Source organism: Charadrius vociferus, unplaced genomic scaffold, assembly GCF_000708025.1.
Source record: "Charadrius vociferus isolate BGI_N301 unplaced genomic scaffold, ASM70802v2 scaffold917, whole genome shotgun sequence".
NCBI classification, from domain to species: Eukaryota; Metazoa; Chordata; class Aves; order Charadriiformes; family Charadriidae; genus Charadrius; species Charadrius vociferus.
In genome coordinates, this window is record NW_009649175.1 from 1,489,628 (window position 1) to 1,506,347 (window position 16,720).

Sequence of the window (16,720 nt, forward strand, 5' to 3'; positions counted from 1 at the left end):
GGAAAGAGGCTGCGTTTCCTTCAGCTGCAAGCTAGGGACGCGTCCAGCTCGGATAGACGGCGTCTGTCTGTAAAGATTACCCTTCAAACCTGTTTGTGAGCAAGTAATTTGAACGACAGTAGTATTGGCCTAGCGAAATAGGAGTGAAAAGCGGAGCTTGGTTACTGTCAGCTTTCTTTAAACTGAGTTGGAAGTAATTACGTAGGTCTGGTCTTAGCCGGTGCGTCTGTCCTTTTAATGACATCAAGAAATGATTTACTGTAGGTGCTGAATGTCATCTAGCAGTACTCGTATTTGCGTGGGAAGGAGAAAAAAGGAGGACACTAGGCAAGTATAAAAAACAAAATTCTAAAGGCTTAATATGTATCTTCTTGTGGTGTTTGTTGGTTGGTTGTGTTTTGTTGTGTTGTGGTTGTGTTTTTTTTTTTTTTTTCCTGGGATGTAAGTAGAATTAATTCCCTAATTCTGTAACTATGATACTTCTAAAATTTAGTAGCCCTGGTAGCATCCAGGTTTTCCCTGGTTGCTTACTCAGCTTGGGCAGAATCGAGCAGCTCGGTGCTGGATTTGCTGCCCACAACCAGGGTGTTCTCCTCAGGGTTGTGCTCTGCCGTTGAACACTGACCTGGTAGGTGTGTGGAGTCCTTGGGCTCAGCACACAGTCTAGTGGCAGCTGCCATGTTTGTTTAAAAACAGGGAAACAGGTGGTGCTGGTATGGCCTCTCTGCTGTGCAGAAGCCTTCTAGCAGGAGGACTTACCCAGGTGGTGGGAGAGCCGTGCTCGCTTCCACTTTCTCTCCTACGGGACAGTGATCTAAATAGAAGGATGAAAGCAGTTCAGGGTTATGGATCGATGCAGGACGCTCCTCACCTCTCCTGTGGAAGCTGTTCTGCAATATGCAATGTGATTAATACTGAACTGGGTAAGAGCCCGGGAGGGGTATGACACTGTTGACTGCAGTTTATGGTGCTCGTGTTTGGGTGAGGATAAGTGAGCTCCAATCTGTTCCTCAAGGTCTGCTTACATATTTTCAACAAATGTTTAGAGTGCTACAATGCTTAGAGTGATGTAGCTTGTTTTGCTAGTGGTCATTAGTTTAACCTTTCTTGTACTAGATTTATTAGAGAACATGTGTTGGTATTTCTACATTGATAATGGATTGGTTGTAGAGAGAAATAATACGCCGTGCTCATTCTTCTCTGTGTCTTTAAAACTATTACTACTGGTAGCTAGCTAATTCTGAGCTCTGGGGGAGGGCTGTAACAATATAGGGAATATTTTAAATGTAAATACCTGTTTACAAACTCTCTTTTAACATTGAAAGTCATACAAATATCTGAAGACTTAATTATTTTATGCACTTACAGTGAGGCTGTAAACTGTTCATATCTGCATTCATGTATTTTTTTCAGGTTTTGTCAAATCAAGATTTCTTATTTACCATATAACTCATCATAGAACTTCACCTGGCATCTGATTTGAGAAAAACTAAAGCTAGGCTGTTTCCATCTTCCCTTCCCATCTGAGAGTTTTCAGATTGCAAATTAATTCTGTGTGTGTATTACTTCCAGAGATTCTCTGTACGTACTTCCCTTTTGCTTTGTTACATTCATTACCAGTTAAAAAAAAAATCCCTGCAAGTCAAAACTTTTAAAGATGAGATATTGCTAGTTATGTGTATTCTAAATATAGATCTTGTATCAACAGGCTTTTGCTGATAAATTTCTTTTTCATAATATGTTGCAGGATGGGGTTGTCTCTTAACAGAACTGGGCTCTGTCCTTTCTGACTAATCAGATGTCGTGCCTCTAAGAGAAAACCCCGTTTGTAGGTAGCTAGCCTGGAGTTTTCTGGGCTGATGCAGGCTGTTCAGGAAACCCTGTGGCTGGAGAGCAGAGGGGCAATAGTGTCAGTGAAGTATGCTGTGCAAAGGGTGGAGTCGGCGAGTTTGGACCAGGAACACAGACTAGTTGTTTTCTCTGTTTACAGGTTTTTGTTCCAGGTTGTTCTGCAGCCTCGTCAAATGCTGCATGTTCAGGCTATGAGAAATAGCGGGGGGGGGGGGGGGAGGTCTTGTTGAAATACTTTCAATTTTATTTCAATTATTTGCTGGTTTTAATGGGAAAAAAAATCTTTGTGTCTAAGGTTAATGTTTTAAAATAGAAAACTTCTTTTGTTTTAAGACAGAGTTCGGGTTATTTTAACAGAACCTCTATGGTTCAGTCACAGCATTTACAGCAAACTGAGCATGAATAAAAGTGCAGCTTTGGTATCAAAGATATTCAAGAATTATATTTTTATAAAATCATTTTTCAGCACATGCTCAGCTTTTTTAGTAGATGTGCTTTTATACAACAGGAAAAAAAATCAAAAGTAGTAAACCCAAAAGAGTGTTTTATTTTGTGCTTATTATTTTCAAACTACTTCCTTATTTGAAGGCCATTGATTAAACCAGAATTATTTGATTGCCTTTGGCTTAGTGCTGTGTAATAAACATTATGCAATTGCATTGCGCCTGCTTGTTCATTAGTTCTTTCAAGGGTAGCTCAGTGAGTTTTCCTGACACTGTGGTGTTATCAGTCTCTGAAATCACTGTGGTAGGTTTGCTTTAATTTATTGAGTAAAGCGTATTTTAGGAAGTATTCATCTGATAAATCTAGGGCTCCTCTAGATATTTTGAGTAAAAAGAAGGAAATCTCTCTTCCTGTTTTTACATAGGTAGCACATGTGCTGACTTTTCATTTTGATCTGCTGTTGTTGAAGTTGTATTATAGCACACGATGTGCGATTGTATAGCCTGCACCACTTAAAATCATCTTCAGTATTGCACGCCAGGAACTGTAATCTGTGAACCTCAGTTCCTAATTAATGAGCAGGAAAGTTGAAATAGGAATTAAAGTAAATTAATTGGGTGTGGTCATCAATCTCCTGAGCTACTGAAGGATGTTGGAAATCCGAGTGCCCTCCTAGTTATTTATGATATTGTGGCAGCTTCTGTTCAATCTTTATAAAGTCCTAATTCACTGCATTAAAGAGCAATGCTTCTAACGTAATGCATTGTTTTTATTTTGTTGAATTATATCATGGGTATTTCATTTTTACCTCCTGTTGAAAATATGGAAATATAGGTTTGTAAAGATAGTAGGTTTTGCTCTGATTGAAGAAACCTGGACTACTGCTAGTATTTTATTTTTAAAAGAAGTTAAATGAATTCAAAGAAATTTTTGAAATTAGGTTGTCTAGGTGGCTTCGGGAAGCTCGTTCTTATTGAGGATGTCAAAGAATGCATTTGATTTGAGCAGTTTGGAAGTCATCTTGTTTATATACTCATCCTTGTGTTTGTGTTGTCTTACTGGACTTTCCCTTTGTGTAAGAAATTGTTAGTTTAATTTGTAAGGGCAGGGAAATTTCAAATTTAATATAGGGAGCTTACAAAACAAGTTTGTCTGAGTTGTTAATGAAGTAAGCACTTATGCCCTTGAACAGGTAATAGCTTGATGTTGATGTAATTACTATTTTTTCCCCACCCTGAATATTAGGTCAAAATGGACTCTGGTTTATTTCGAATTTAATGAAACCAATAGTTATGTGGGAACGCGCAGTTGCATGCTTTCCTACTTAGCTACAGAAGACTTTCAAATAAGGACATTCTCATAGTTGTTCAGCATATTAATTTCAGGCTCTCTTTCTGAATATTAGTATAATTAGGCATATTTGGATCACGGGGGTTAATTGGGCAAAGCTAGAGAACATAGCTCATTCAGGTGAACTAACCTTCATCGGGTTGCCTTTAAAGTTTTGGACTAGTGAATTCCTCTCTGTTTGCATCCCCTTCTGCTGTCATTCTGTGAAATATTGGGTTACCTGAGAGACCAAGTAATTCCTCAAAAGCAGGGCAGATGCTGACTCTGCTTCGGTACATGCAGCTTTATGTTCGTCTTTGGGAAGAGAGGAAAAATTGCGTGTGCTTAAAATGACGTGGGATAATTTCTGAGATTTAAGAATGGGCATGTTAACCCCAAAGTCCTGGATAAACTCCTGTGTAGGAAATTATACACATCCTACTGAATTTCCCTGGAGCCTAAAATGCATACATGCATTTGTTGGGAGGTTTTTTTGGTTTGTTTTGTTTTTTTACTCTCCAGAATTACTGCGATGCAGAACGTGGCAGATGCCACGTTCCAGAGTAACTGCTTTCAGCACTGAGAGGAATCAATCTTGTATGTAGTGTACGTATTTTCACATACGTTAAGCAGTTTGCGATGAAAGGTGTTATGACTACCAGATACTATCATCATTTTATGCGCAGGATGTCTTTATTAGATTGGAATTGATGAATGTGTGCCAAATTCTGTGCATAGTGAGTCTGCTTCTGGAGAGGTGCAAATAATGTGCTCACTTCCTACATTAAAACACTTTTTTTCCTTAATTTTAAATAAGTGATCTGTAATTCTGTTGCACAGGATCTGGCATAAAATTGAGCAGATTTATTTAGGGTTGCCCTTGAACGTTGTGAGTGTTTAAGCCAGATTTACCAGAATATAGTCACTGATGATTCATGTTGAGATGATGTTTTTCTTCCTTGTAATGGAACATATGGGAGTATGTGGCATATGGTACTGCTGAAAATTGTTAAACGCAGAGCACTGATTTATTACACAGCAAAAAGAGTTTGGATTTTTAGTCTAACACTGAGCAGAAAGCTTTGTAAACAGCTCTGGCTGCTGGTTTGTATTGGATGCACTCCTGTGTTGTAGTGGTAAATTTTCAAAGAATTCATTTAGATGAAAACAGCATTCTTCTGAAAATTGTGTATGTGGTGGTTGCACTGGAATGAATGTATGAACTTGCTGGATGTTTCACTAAAGGAAATGGGACTTTTTGGTTTTTTTAAAAGACTGTCAGAAACAGCTTTGAGTGTATTGCCTCAGCAACTCTGCCTTCGACAGTTCTCTTAGGCTTTTAGCCATCCAGATGTTTATTTTCTTACGGCTCAGTCTCACTGAATGGGATGGCAACTTAAAAACTGAAATCCTTTCTGTCTTACATGGGAAGTAGCGGTATTAAGAATGTGTAAATATATGGTTTTCTTCCAGTTTTTCTAGCCAAAACATCTTCCTTCTCTTTTTGTTGTTGTTGTGGATGTTGTGTTTGGGTGGGTTTTTTTGTCTTTACGTGACTTCTGGACGGTTTTTTTTTTTTTGATCACGTGGGTGGAGGAATAAAATGTACACCTTGATCCTTCCAATACACAAGGGAAAGTGTACTAAAGTGCAGTTACAGAGAATATAAATTCCAGTTGTCTATTTCCTTGTGCTATCCTGTGTTTCTTAACTATTCATCTTTTAGATGATTATAATCTCTTTAGAGCAGGCATCACTTCTGCTGTGGCTTTGTAGGTCTTACTGCAGTGTAACTGAAGCTCACAAGTGCTGTAGTAATATAGATAATAAATAGTTGGTCATAAGAGTAGATTGATTAAGCTTTTCCAAAAATGATTTAAGCAATAAGCAGAAACCTTAATTTAAACCTTAGAATGGTGTTTCCATTTGTATTTTTTTTCCCTACTGAAAAACTTTAATTTATTTGTAAATGTTAAAATACTGGTTAAAACAGACTTTATGCCAAATTTGGTACTGCTTTTGTGAGGCCAAAGATACATAGTATCTTTAAGAAAGACATATATGCTCTCTCAAATTTGTAAAATTTTTGCATAAAAATCATATCAGTCTTATTTACTTCTTACGTCATTTATGACAGTCTGCCTTTCAGTTCAGGGTTTTCTTGTGTGTTTCTTTCTGCTTATTTTGGCTGGTTCAGGTAAAGTTTAAGTATGCTGTATCCTTAAGAAAAAAAAAAAAGATTTGACATCATTAAAAACTGATGTTATTTAATAAAAGGAAGTAGTATCTGTCGTTGAGGGAATTAACTAATGACCTCTTGTTACCATCGCCTTCAGGATCTTAGATCCTCCCTTCGCTTGCCTCATTCTTAGTCATAGATTGGAAAAGGAAAACAGGCTTTTTTCCCCCCCTCCCAACTCTTAAGCAGTTTCTCAACTTCAAATGAACTGATCGTTGACCTAAACCATGTGAATAAACCGAAGTCAAGAAAATACTCCTCTTCCACTTGCAGAATGTACTACTGTTATTAAAATTTACGTAGCACGTCAATTAACTCTAGTTCCCAGTTTTAACCTGTACACAGAATATTTTTTAAAAAGTATTAGCCTCAAATGAATTTTAATTTATAACATTTTTAATCTTAGCATTGCTTGTGGTTTCAGTTTTAACTGTAAGCTTCTTTCAAAAGAGGGGAGAAAAACATTTCTTATCTGGAAAGTATGCGAGTGGCAGAGCAGATAAGATAATTGAGACCTAAATGTGAGCTGGGATGGAAACAGTCTCTGTTAAGAGTCAGGTCTCATCCGCTTTGCCACAGTCAGGCGGTGCTTTAATGCATACTAATGCAATGAGTTTTGTCATCCTGTGGAGAATGCAGTGAATTTTGACTCTGCTGCTGCTTTTGCATTAAGAGACGTGTGCCTTTAGCTGAAGTTAGAGGCTTATGTTTTCATAGTCAGGAGTCGTGCATTCATTTGGGAAGCAGACAGCCAAAAATAGGAGGATTTTATGGCTCTTCTGCCTGTAACCACATTTTGCGCCTAAAGTGAGGAATAGAAATAAAAATACTTTCCAACAACTCGGACAGTTGTTTCTCGAAATTGCTTGTTTATGTTTCTGCATGGTGTCTTTTCTCTGTGGAGGATCCCCACGGAAGATAACAAGCTTTCCATTTTCAGCTCTTCCCATAGAGGAAAAGCTCCTGTTATGGTTGTAAAGGTTGTGTTCGGCACTTGATGGCCCTGGTGGGCAGGAGGTAGTAACGCAGATATCTAAAACTAGAATAAATAAGTAACTACTGGAGTGACTTTTTTGCTACACAAAGTGTTATTTTTACTTTGTTTACTTTAACTCTGCTTTTGCAATTTTCAACATTGTATTTTCGTGTTGCTTTACCAGAAAGTACGTAATTTCAAATGAAGTTATACTCTTACAGAAGCAGACATTAGTGGATTTTTGGTACAAAACCAGTATTGGGCTTAGTGTTTTGCTGAAGAAAATGTAGTATACAACCTGCTGCAGGTGTTGGACGCTGTAATCTACAAAAAGACCTCATTCTTTGTAGCACAATAAATCAAAATATACTTAACTTAGACATTTGAGAGCTGCAGAAATTGCAAGTCAATGTGTGATATACAATAGGAGCAGTTCAAATCCTAAAGGCTGAGTGAACATGAACTTGGAGAATACTCCAAATTTCAGGTGTTTGGCACCTTTTTTATGTTTCAGGTTTCCAGCTGTACATTATAATGAGATTTCTGCCAGTCTGACCATGATCATTTAGTGCCTTAGAATAAAGTAGCAGAAAGTTGCTGACTAAGGCTTGTTGTTAAACTTCCTTTTCTTGGCTACCTGAGTATTTTAGAACAACATTGTTTATATTTTTTGAGTGGTCTTGCTTTTTCTTGATATGCTGAGCCCAAGCCAGCCAGAGGTGGTCCAATGAGATTGGGGTCTGATCTGTTACACAGTTTGTGTTGGATCCAGGCTCTGGAGACATCCAGGGAGGCAGAGGGACAAGAAACCCAGTCTACTGACATGCAAGCTGATGACTGGAGCTCCAGGCTACCAGTGTACCTCTGCTGGTGTTTAAGGTCAACTCCTTGCGAATTTTTAGGAAGGCTTATATTCAAATGCTATTTATAAGACCAGACTAATTTCTTTCTTCATAATGATGGCCTTTTGGCTGATGACAGGGCTGGAATCTGGAAGATCTGGATTCTGTATGCCACTAGTCAGCTGCGTATCCACAGGGAAGTCGTTTGCTAACTTTCTGCCTCAGTTTTTTTTTATCTGTATTTAAATGGAGAGAAAAAAAAAATGTTGACTAATACCAGCCTCACTAGGCTCTCAAGGCTATGAGAGCACAGTTAGTAGCCTCATGCTGTGAGATCTTTGGAAAACACTATAGGAATGTTCAAGGGGCTTATTATGGTTCAGGCCCTCGCAATGAGAGAACTGGTTAAGCCTGGGTTATTGTTAGACCATTCATTAAGGAGTCTTAATAGCTGAAGCTATGATAGGAGCTGTTCCTGGCTTCGCCTTCAATTACCCTGGGTAGATACAGACTGCTGCAGTACTGGAGCGCCGCAGTGGTCTGGAGTAGAACTAAAGCATATGCATTAATGTCTGAGTCCGCCTTGAGCGCTTCATTTCTATTTCACGGCTGGTTTTGTATGCAGGTCATGCTGTAGCCTAAGTGAATTTTGGCAGTTTAACGTCGTGATGATTACTTATTCTGCCACTAAGGAGCCCTTAGCACCTTCTTGCCGAAAGAAATACTACATATTCAGCTGACTTTTTTTCCTGTGTATCTGCCTAACTTTTAATCCAACATGTTTTCACTTCTTAGATTGAACAAAACATTAAAAAACATTATTAGGCAACAGAAATTTTAGTACTTAGTGTTAAAAGGTGTAAAGCAGATATTAAAAACCTCTTAAAATTTGGTGATATTCAAGCTCAGGTTGTCTTTTGACAACCTGTGAAACTTGTGTGTGAATATTCATGTTGTAGTTTTTAAAAATTCATTTGATAGTATGTTTATAAAATATCTGTCAGAATTTTATCCTTTCTGGCCAGCATTATAATAAGCAACTACGCAAGAAAAGGAGAAAACCCATTTTAGGAAAGACTAGACATCAGGTTTTTTTCCAAAACTAAATAATCTTGTTCAGTCATTAGCAATACTATCTTACTAAATTTTAATAACTGTTTTAAAATTCAGCAGTGCCACACTTAGGTACTTGAAAGTCAAGACAACTTGACAACTGAGGTCTAAATCCAGACATTTTTTATTTGTCTTTGGAGTTTCATCTCTTCATGGTTATGTACGTAAGACGTAATCTGTGTCTCAACAGATTTGAAATATATTGACTGAAAGAAAAATACAAACTCAGATTCCTATTGAAACACAGGGCTTGAGGTAGAGATCACGGGTTGGGGAGCATCAAATTGTGAATGTTAAGTCACGAGTCTGTAAATTAACATGAATTTCAAGCTGATGCTACTGCTGAATTAGAACCGGCTCTTACTCTAGCCTCTCTCTTCTCCCACTGAGTTGCGTTGGCACAAACCGTGGTGCTACCGGAGTGTGATACAGATGAGGAAACTGATCCAGCTGCAGAATAAGCCGGTGGTCCAGGGGTAGGAACCGACAGATGGGGAGAGAGGATGGGGCTGGAAGGTAGAAACTTCCCCCTAGGGAAGCAGGGGCAGGACTGCTAAATTACACTGGAAGTTATCTTATATAAATAAAAAAAAAATACACCAAACACCACCCCCCCAACACTGTTGAGCTTAAGATAATGAGTAAATTAGCGAGTTTCACTTTCTCTTTCTTGTGCAAACTGCAGGGGAAGACTTGAATCAAAATTAACACGCCCTTCTTTCACTGTATTTTACCTTGTTTTCTGAAGCCGTATTTGGTGCTTTATATTATTTGCACCTGTTTTTTTTAAAAAAGAAAAGGTGTTTGTGTTCAGATATGTAATATAAACAAGGAGAGGCTTTTTTGAAAGGCTGATGTGTTTTGCTGCATGTTAGTTGTTCAGTCTTTTGTAGCCTACATAGAAAAGCAGCGGGGGAAAAACCCAAGCAGAATGTTTGTCTTCTAGGCACTGAGAATATTGCCCAGAAGATGATGACATGTAAGCAAACAGGTATTGCCAGACACAAAGTTTTATTTCATACCTCAGGTATACAATGGCTTTTTAAAATGTCAGGTCATGGCACCATATGATGGGAATCATGTGAAAAGTTATTTCTTAATATTAAGTAGTTTGTTCTTGAAGTGTGAGAGTTACTTGCAGTATATAACTGAGAACCTAAAATTAGAAAAGGAGGTGTCAATGCATGTTAATTTTCTTCAAATAGACTGTTCATTAATACAAATGAAGACATTTTTTGTTTGTTTGCTTTTTTTCTTTAGGAAGATCTTTAGTTTAGGTAAGCGGTACAGCACAACAGAAATCTTTCTGAGCACTGCTAAGCCCACCTGGCTTCCAAAGCTGTCTGGGGAATTTGTGGCGAGTGTCTAAAGAATAAAGCATCTCAGTTAAAGAACGTTTGGCTCTGGTGGCAGGGCCTCCCCATCCAAAGAGCATGTGCAGCTGCTCTCAGTGAAGTTGTGGGTAAGAGTCTCAAGGGTGTATAGAGAGGAAGTCAAAGAACTTTCGTATTTATGATCTCTGTCTTCCCGGTTGCCTTAAACAAAGAGGACAGCTTAATTTGTGTCATCATTCATAAATTAAGAACTCTTGCGACGTTCAGCTGCACGCTGAGCGTCTGGATGAAACTCCCCTGGTATCCTGTGGTTTTGTATTCCTGCCGCGGGAAAGCTGTGTCGGAGATGGTAAGATTGTGTATGTGAAGAGTTATCTCTATCATCTTGGGTGCCTGGCAGAAGGAACTTCCTAGTGCTGACTGCTAATGTCGCAGAACCACAAGTGTTTTTGCGACTACTATTAGTAGAAGGGGGATGTAGGGCGGAATCTACCTCCCTCCGATGGGGGGGATTGATTTAAGAAAACTGCAAAAACTCAGTGAAAGGGGCGGCTGGACTTCCCGTCACCAGGGGCCTGTGCTGGTTGGGGCAAGCGACTGGGAGGAGTTGTGGTGGTTGGTTTGTTTTGGTTTTTAAAAATTAGAGTATTTAAAACCAGGCCTTTGCACTTTGGTGACTCACTGGTGGCCAGGGAGCTGCATTTATGTGCAATAGGGAAGGTTTTGATTACTGTTTGGGTATGTGGCACACCCTGCCCAGGCTGCTCTGCCCGACAGGTAGAGTTCCCTCTGGAGGTGGGTTAATATGAGCTGTATGACCTGGAGCCATCTCCTGGTCTAAGTGGGTTTTTAATTGGTCTTAGTGTCAGGGCACCAGTAGAACACTTTTTTTTTTTAATAACTGTCATGTGATTTATTCTGTCTTCTCAGGGGAAAAACTGTATGCGATGTAAAGGGGATTTTCTGTTCATGAATTTGTGTGCTGCCTTTTTGTAAGAGAGGGCAGGTCAGAGAAGAACACATTGCCTTTTAAATGGAAACTTGCAAAGATTTTGGAGGGTCTTTGCTGCTTTTGTATATTACTTGGATGTCTAGGACCACCTTTTGAGATGGACATCTGCACAATTGAGTGTTGCACTGTCCTAGGTTTCCTTTGTTTTTTCTCCCCCACCCACTATTGCTATCTTCCCTTCTGATGTTTTATGTACAAAAAATGAAGATCAATAAGCAGAAAAAGGTTGCATGTTTGGCGGGGGTTGATCCCTATACTGACGTAGCAGCAAGATAAATGAACATGCTGATGTTCCACAGTGAGATTTTTTTAAAAAAAAAGATTAATGAGACATCTGGGTGGAGGGAGCAAACCTCAGAAAGGAAAATTGCTTTTATATTTTATGACCAGTCAAAATATTTTGGAATTAAAAGCAAAATTGAAGTTGAGTAAATTGATTTTTTTGAACCACATGTACTGAGAGCTTATTTTATGTAATTATTGGGGCGTGACTTTAAATTCTGGGCAGGACTTTGTGGCTTGTTAGCATCAAGTTCAGCTTCTGATGTTGCAATGAAGAAGGAAGTGAGCGTGTGTGCGCTTGGGGAGGGGGAGAGCGAAGCACTTCTGCCTAGCCGCATAAGGTGGGAATTGCAGCTGGCTGGTTATTTTTAGCTTCTAACTGTCTCATTGTGAATGTGAAGCTTTTTCTTTTTCCTTTTTTTTTTTTTCCTTTCTTTTTGTCAGAATGTTTGGTAAATGAAGCTGTCAGTTATTGTTTTGAAGAATTTTTTTCATACCAAAATGCACTAAACATAGATGACTTCTTCACCCCAATTTTATTCATTAAACCTTTAAGTCTTTTTTAAACCTCCAAAGCTGCAGGACTGGGTGTGATGCATTTCACAAGCATCTCTATCTGCTGTTGATTTTTGCAATAGTGCATCAGTAGTAAGAATATAAGCGTAGTAGGGATTGCAAGGATAGGTGAGACCTTGTAGATCAGTCTGTGTAGCCAGAGAAACACAAAAGCTTAATCTAAGGAAAAAAGTAAAAATGGTGGATCTCATTTTGCTCCCTCCTTGCAAAAGCATGCAACAATGTGGTCATAAGGACTTTTTCATGGGTAGGAGGGAGAGGCAAAAGATACCATCTGTTTCCATCAGTGTGTTTTCCAGTCACTTGCTGTAGTAGTGATTCATTTCTGTTTGGTTGTTCATCCTGCCCTGGAGAGAGACATATAGAATGTTTCCATTTTAAGCTCTTCAGCATAATGGATGAATAAACTTACCCTTCCTATGTTGATTTTTGCCACAATGGGTGAGCTTTCCTTCATGGGATCGGGCTGTTTTGCTGCACTGGCCTAAAATACCCACTCTCTGAAAGCTTTTTGTGTGCTATCAGAACACCGATGGAAGAAAATGTTCGAACCATTTTGTTTCTGGGTTGCTGATCTTAAAATGCACTGTTAAAATGTTTTCTAAATGCATACAGCAATGTTTTCCTGCTCCCTGTCTCTTCCCCCGATATTAGATGCCATTAAAGGCTACCAAAATACAGCAATGCCCAAGTCAAGCGCATAGCCATGTGCATTTACTGCAGCATTAAGAGTGTTTATTCCAGCCTTTCTTAAAGAAAATGATGGAAATTTTTCATAGATGGAAGCTCTCTGCCTGCCATGCTAAGGACCATGCAAGCAGCAAGAGTGCACGCATGGTTTTTCTGCACCCTTCAGCCTCTGGTAACGAGATCCTGAGGATCCCGAGTTGTCTCATGGTCTTTGGTTGGACTGCCAGCTGCACAAATTGTCTTCCTGCCCCTTGTGAGGAGAAGCTGTGAAACCATCAGCTCATTTCAGAAAGGCTAATAAACAGTGTTTGGAGTTTAAGTACTGTCTGTATCGGCTGATTTGGCACAACAGCTCTTAAAACCAGCGATGATCAGAAGAGATGAAAAGCGTTCTGTGTGCAGGGGAGCTACTCTGCTAGAATTTTGGGAGTGAAAGAGCGGGGGTAGATATGGCTCATGGTAACCTTTAGTAAACAGTGGGGCGCTGACATGGCAGTGGAGTGCTGCCATATTGGGATACCAGGGCACATAGTTTCTGTTCTCATTTACTCTCAAACAATGTGTTTTGAAATTATTTTTACACTGCTTTAAACTGTCTTATGCTGACTCAGTTTGGCTGTGAAAGTCTAAAGGCTTCTAATCTTAGAGTAAGGTTTCCTCTGTCAGCAGAACAGGTGTATCCTAGGTATCAGTTTTTTCTCTACTACCAAAACATCTTTTTTTTTGTCTTGAAGGATCTGCTGCCCTCACTGTCTTTTTCTTTCCCTGAAGACCAGTTTGTTCACTGAGCTCATATCAGACTCTCTTTACCTTTGTGAAGATCTTTGCAGTGGCTCTTTCACATTTTCTGCTTAAGAAGCTGCATTGAAATCTGCAGTGTCTGATACTAAATAAGATAGACCTGATGGTGAATGCTTTCAATTACTGGTTGCATAAACCAACTCTGGAAGGAAGTACAGGGCTAAGAGGCATTTCCAGGCCAGCAGAGGCAGAAGTATATGTAACAGTAGCTAAATCCCTTGTAACTTTACCAGAATCTTTATATAGTAATCTGGGCATATTCTGCTGCTTAGAGAAGCAGCTTTAAAATTTTATCCTCCCTCCTAAATTACATGCCAAATGAGGCATTTACTGAATTGAATCAAGAAGCTTCTCATGATTTAAATGGAAATCTTGAACCCATATGTAAGGCTGCCAAATTTATCTGCTGAAGTGTTACTTACAGCAGGTAGTCGAGAAACTCTGCTGTCTGTGTTGGGACTGACTTAAACCCAGATCCCAAACCCCCCAAAAAAACTTTCAAGGACAAAGGCATACCAGAAAACAAACAAAATTTTGCTGTGGAATATGTTTGAATAGCTTCTGACCATTAGAACATTTGCTGGCCTGCAATTAATTTTAATTATGATGTATTTTGATTGGCTGTCAAAAATGTGCTTTGGATGAATTCAATCACTTCTCTTTTTGTGCTGGTCATCTTGTTCCTCATCTGTAAAGTGCTTGTGCTCTGTCTGTCCCTGTTTTGGAAGATAGTGTGGTCTTTTGAAGGACACTTTGGTTTCTGCATAGCCTTTAAAATCTACCAGGTCTGTTTAGCGTCTGTTTTGGGTTACCCTTGGAGATTTACAGGGTATTTTGTGTTTGTTTTGACTGCTAATTTATCTCACTTTCTCAGTAAGTCCAGTCTCTTCTGGCAGTGGGTGATAGGATGGGAGGATCGGGATGCTCAGAGCCTGCATTTGGAGTGCTGCACTTCAGGGTGCTTGCTTGGATTATTTTTCCTTTAGTTTTTGTGTTGAATGTATGATTGAAAGGGCTGTAAAATTAATGTGAGGGTAGACATGAAATAAATGGTTAAATGTCTTAATCATTCAGATGTGAAATGGCCTTGCTGCTTGTACTTCCCTTAGTGCTTCTAGGGTATTGGCCCATCTTTGGTGACAAAATACTCTAATAGTTCTGCTCTTGCGTAGTGGTAGGGCTTCCTCTGCTCAGCTCATGGATTAATTTTTAAGCTTGATACTGACATTTTAGTTACAGGTTTGGAATCTATTTTACACTCTGCACATGTGAATGTCAGTGGTCATATTTACAGTATAGTGGTTGGTTAATAAATACACACATGGCAAGCTGTGGGATGATTGCCTGCTGTGGAACATGCCATGGAAATGGTTCTGTCTTCCCGAGGAACACTCATATAGCAATAAAGTACATGAAGTGTTCTTTAAAACACTGTTTTAAAATGCTGATGTTCATATTCAGCTGATGATCAGAGATATGAATGATGCCATGCTGAGAGTTGGTGGTCTTTAAATTGAAGAATTTATGCAGGTGTACTTCAGGGGGGTTTATAAGAAGTGTTTTAAAGCTGTACATGTTCTGTGTGTTTATAGTAGGGTAGCTGAATCATACTCTGTGGAAAGGGCCAGTTTAAACCTACTTACTGATCCGATACTAGCACAGGTAAAATCTTTGGATCCTCCCTTCATCCAGACTAGCTGATTGTAGAGCTGCAATATAAGATTCCTAAGGCCTGTTAGTGTAATTTAGCCTAGACTTATGGGTGCACAATGCCGTATTGAAAACACAGTGAGCTCTTCCTGCATCCTGTACGTGCACCTCAGGGATGCTGTGCTTTGGGAACACTGTCAGCTGAAAATTAAACTGGGGCAACCAGGTCGCTGCAGGAATCCTGCAGATGTTCCGCAGGTGGAACTTCTGGCCGTGACTGACATCACATGCCCAGCAGTCCTTACTGCCGAACCTTAAACCTTCTCAGTTCTGGAAGATCAGTTCATGTAGCTCTTGTGAGTGAGGGAAGCACCAGTGGTGTACTTCTCTCCATCAAACAGTTAAGCTACTCGGAAGACAGTTTTATTTCTTGTGGAGAGGGAGATGAGGCAGCGTGTTGCAAGCCCACTTTATACAATATGCATAATTGTGGTTCCCTTATCCACATTTCTTGTACTAATACCAACTCTTATGCATACAGGTGACACTTTACTAGAAAGGTGAAACACAAGGTGTGATGGCCATTTTGCTGAGCAGGTTTCCTGGAGCAGCTACCTTTGAGCTTTTCTTCAGACTCCCAGAGATCTGGTTAACAAATGGGAGGTGGTGGTGGTTTTTTTCTTTGTTTGTTTTTCAGGAATGCTTCCTGTAGTGTAACTTAAAGTACGCTAGGGCAGATTTTTGCCATTGTATGTACAGACCTCCCCATCTAATGGGCTTTCCTGGTGCTTCAGGGAATAGGCATTTGTGGTTTTGGGAAGGGAGGAGGGATCTGTGATTTGAATGAATTTACATGTGTAGAAGTTTTGGTTATATTATTCAGATTTTGTATCTTCATTTCATATGTGTAGCACCAATTGCAGCTAGGAACAAGATATGGGATATATTCATACGAGTGTGTCGACATCTTTTGATTCTGCTTTGGGATTGAATGACTGCTGCTTTGCAGTTAAAGGCCATGTGACATCTGAAAAGAGAAGAAATACTGATATAATTGATATTCTACCTTTGGAACTAAAACCACCTATAGATTGCTGCAGTGCAGGTCTGTGCCTTTGCTACCAACTGTAGTGATCTGGTACTTCAGCAGAAACCCTTAATTTATTGTAAATATTTGCAGAGAATTCCAGCTACTTTGCATCAGGTGATATCTGAAAATCCCCCGATCAGAGATTTTTTTTTTTTAAAGAAAACTCAATGGCTGGAAAAAACCCCAATAATCTTAGGTTATGTCTGATGCTGGCAAGAGGGTTCTGTGAGTGCCAGGGAAAACTATGTGTGCTATAGTCAGGTTTATCACCTGATACAGAAGACTGCTCATACCACCAATTTCAGAATAAGAAACTTTTAGAATGGAGTGAAAGTTTCCAGTTGCTTCTTTGAATGTGGTCTTGTGCTTCTCATTAGAATGCTGTTGTGGTAATTAAGCACTTCTCAACAGCGAAGTACTAAGTATTAGTAGTTATCTTTGTCCTTTTTGACATAGTACTGCTAATTTATTACAATAGTGCTAAGGACTAT